This window comes from Lipotes vexillifer, unplaced genomic scaffold (genome assembly GCF_000442215.2).
Source record: "Lipotes vexillifer unplaced genomic scaffold, Lipotes_vexillifer_v1.1 scaffold871, whole genome shotgun sequence".
Lineage (NCBI taxonomy): Eukaryota > Metazoa > Chordata > Mammalia > Artiodactyla > Lipotidae > Lipotes > Lipotes vexillifer.
This window is the reverse complement of record NW_006771782.1, coordinates 859774-863937: the sequence shown is the minus strand read 5'-3', so window position 1 is coordinate 863937 and position 4164 is coordinate 859774.

Genomic DNA, 4164 nt, shown 5'->3' with positions numbered 1-4164 from the left:
AGAAGGGCTGTTTTTTGTTTGCGCCCCCCCCCCCCCCCCGGCAGAAGATCAGATCAGTGTGCACCCTTCCGCAACACAGTCGTGTACACACACACACACTTGTGTGTGTGCCCGCACGCAGCAATAACTGGCTTTTTGTCTTTTGTTATCGAGGCCTTTGAAAAAGAGCTCACGGGAAAATCTTAGATTTTTTTTTTTTTTTTTTTTTTTTAAGGAAAAAAGATGGGGGATTGCCTTACGGAAGTTTAAGGAAAGATGCAGTTGAGGAATGATAGGTGTATATTCTAGTTACTGTGCAACCACAGCCAGCCTTGGGATCTTGGATGACTCATTCAGTCTTTCAAGCCTCAGCTTCCTCATCCATAACATGGGTGCTTTAATTTTGTTTATTTGCATTGTGCTAAATGCTGGGCTGGACATGACTTTCGATAACTCATGGTCCTTACCTTTGAGGAGCTCATTCTCAGAGTGTGAGGCAGGGAGGACACAGTCAACAAATCGACAGGACACAATGAATAGTGTCAGTGCCTCTTCTCCCTCGGCCTCTCTGCTTTAATGCCCTGGCCTTCTGTTCCTCAAAAAGAGTATTAGGTTCCCTCCTACCCACTGTTGTCCCCAAGCCTGGAATGTATGTCCCATCTCCTTGTGTTAATTCTTAGTTCACTCTCAACTCAAGCACCCATTCCTAGAGAGAAGCTCCCCAACCCCAGGGTATGTTGGCTGTCCTGTATGGTAAACTCTCATGACAGTTTGTAACAAACTTTTATATGATCACCTGTTAATGTCTTTCCCTTTTCCAGCTGTGGTCTTCATGTGAGCAGGAGCTATTTCTGCATTTATCCAGCATGGTTTCTCCGGGAGGTTAGCACATGATTGGTACATTGTAGAATATACTCAGAAAAATGCTTGTTGAATGAATGAATGAGTTTGTGAATGCAGATGCTACCCAGAGGAGGGTACAGTTGAAGAAGACCTCAGAGAGCAGGGGACTTGAGCCAGACCTTGAAGATGAGCCAGATTCCTCAGGCAGGTGGTCGCAGGCACCTTCAAAGACATAGAAAGGTGACAGGTGATAGGACTTTTGGGAAGACACTGCCTTATTCTACGTGAGCTGAGCACTGGCTCTGTTTGGCAGTCACTGGAGACTAGGCTGAAAGGTTGGTAGGCACCAGCTTTTGAGGAGTTTTACAGACTGTGTTATAAAATTTAAGACATAATCATGGAGGCAATGGGCATCACTGAAGGCTTGAAAAACAAAAACAAGGGAATGGCATCACCAGACTGCATTTCAGGATAACAACTTTGGCAGAAAGGGGGTGATGGTTTAGAGGATACAGTTACTGGAAGCGTGGAGATCAGTTAGAGACTAGACAGACAAAAATCAATAAATCAATAAATCAATAAATCAATCAGTAAATAAGAGGCTCAACTGAGACAATGGCTCTGGGGTGGAAGAGAGGAGATTAGAAGGAAGCTGAATAGACAAGGCTTGGCTAGTGAATTAAACATTTTATTGTAAACCCAATCGTCCAAATTATTAAGCCTGTTGACATTGTGAGATATAACGTTGAGGCTGGATTCTACCCTGAAACAAAAATTGTTTTTTCATAAATTTATTTATTTATTTAATTTTGGCTGCATTGGGTCTTCGCTGCTATGCACGGGCTTTCTCTGGCTGCGGCGAGCGGGGGCTGCTCTTCATTGCGGTGTGTGTGCTTCTCATTGCGGTGGCTTCCCCTGTTGCAGAGCACAGGCTCTAGGTGCGCGGGCTTCGGTAGTTGCAGCGTGCGGGCTCCGTAGCTGTGGCTCGCGGGCTCTAGAGTGCAGGCTCAGTAGTTGTGGCGCACAGGCTTAGTTGCTCCGTAGCATGTGGGATCTTCCCAGACCAGGGCTCAAACCTGTGTCCCCTGCATTGGCAGGCGGATTCTTAACCACTGCACCACCAGGGAAGTCTCTGAAACAAGAATTTGAATGCCAGTGGTTTATTTTGGAGGTAATCCCAGGAAGCTCCCATCAGGAAGTCAGAAAATGAGCAGGGAAGCAATAGAAACCAACATAGGGTGTGTTGCCACGGGGACAAATGGGGCTCAAACCCAGAGGCAGTGTGGAACAAGCCTTAGTGTTATTCTTCCCAAGGAGTAAGGAAATGGGTATTTTTAAACTAAGTTTTCTGCTGATTGAACAGCTAAAGGCTGTTCCTGGAAGTGTTAACTCCCTGGCACTTCCAGCCTGCTCCAGGTACCTGGGCTGAGATGCCCCAGTCAGGATGCTCTCAGTAAGAAGCCATCACCTTAGACAGGGAATGGTGAATTCAGAGGGGATATGGGCTTGGCGCTGACAACATCTGCAAGGTGTGGTATTGTTTTGGGGGTGACTACTTTTCTAGACACTTTAGGTATGTTTTGTGATTTGATTCTCAGAATAACCTTATTAGGTAAGCATCATTATTCCTACTTTACAGAAGAGGAAACCGAGTCTTAACATGGTGAATTATCCTGCTCAAAGGAACACAGTGACTGTGGTGTGATACACAACTGACACCAAATGGATGCTCTTGACATGTCACCATGCATGTTTATTTGGATGGGTCAAATGAGTCCTTCCTCTGATTGGTAATACTCCATGGCATTTTTGGTGTCCTTTTCCCCTTTATTGGCCTCCTAATATTTCTGTCCCACTGAGATCCCTTGCCTCGATTCTGAGGGGTTTCCTTTAGCAACAGAAAGTTAATCTACTTTGCACTCAGCACACAGCATGTTTAAGAGAAAGTGTTTGCCTTATAGTATGTTAAAAGGAATATAATTACTTCCTCCAAGGGAATCTTCTGGCTGTTTACAAACCCCAGATTATAATTGGTTTCCAGCTGATTGTGACAACAACTAAGAGGAAACACACCACAATCTGTGCTGCTTGCGGAGGAATACCTTCCTCTGCGTCTTCTATACACCATTTGGATCATTAAGTATTCCCAAATCTTCTCCTCTCTGGTGGAATATGACAAGTGCCATGCGGCAGGGCCTCTCTCCAAATAAGCACAATAAATCTATTTTCAATTTATAAAATTGATTCCCTGGGCATTAGCTCATTTAGAGCTTCAGTGGTGAAATATCTTACGTTGTAGGGCAGTGTCACACAGCGGCCACTGCTGGTGAAATACAGTATTACAACTCAGCTCTATTAGCTTGTATATGACGTGGGAACAGGTGTGCGTCCCCGTGGGAGGAGTATAGGCAGTCAAAATAGGGACTGCTCAAGGTATTAGCCATCTTAGGGCAGTGTCACACAAAAGAGGTGAGATCTTTGAGCAAGAATATTTGGGAAACAATCAGTATGATTTCAGAATGGTTTTCTAAATAACTTGGAATGGTTCAGTAACTTTCCAGAGAAATAGGTTACCTGGAGCAAACAGTCAGTGTCTGAAACTATATCCTTCAGTAAGATTTCTTCTATTGTATTTTCCTCAATACAGTTAGAGTCATTTATTATAATACATTGTTTAATCTGAAAAATAATCTTGTGCCATAGGTACTATGATCCTTATTTTACATAGGAGAAAATTTAATAGAAACTGAGTAACTTCCCCATGGTCACCTACTTAGTCTGTGGCAGAGCTGGGATTTGAAGTGGGAGGCAGTTGACTCTAAAATGTGGATTCTTAACCACTATGCCTAATGCCTATGGCTTTATAAGCTGTTATATGTTTCAGAATTTCCATAGAATAGGTTGAGAGGAAGGAGAAAAATTTAGAAGGTCAGTAATGAAGAACAGTTAGTAGCTGATGGCCACTGAAAGATCTCAGTAAAATCCAAGAACTCATATTCAAGGATGTATGCTATAATTTCTTATAGTTTGGGTTGATGTAATTTAAAAGATAATGAAGCCTGATTGACACAAATACAGCATTATCTTCAGAGAAGTACTGGATAGGTGTGCAGCCCATCCTGAAGGTGGTAGAATAAAGTTCCTGTTTATATATCATAGGACCAGTCATAGATGGTTAACTCTAGATGTGTCAGAGGGAAAAAAAATGAACTGATAATCTGTTCATCACCTTTTGAGTGCTGACCTTGCACTGCTGCTAAGTACTGGAGATAGAATGGTGAATAAGACAAACATTCTCAGTCCCAGTGGAGCTGGCATTCTAACTAAGGAGACGTATATTGG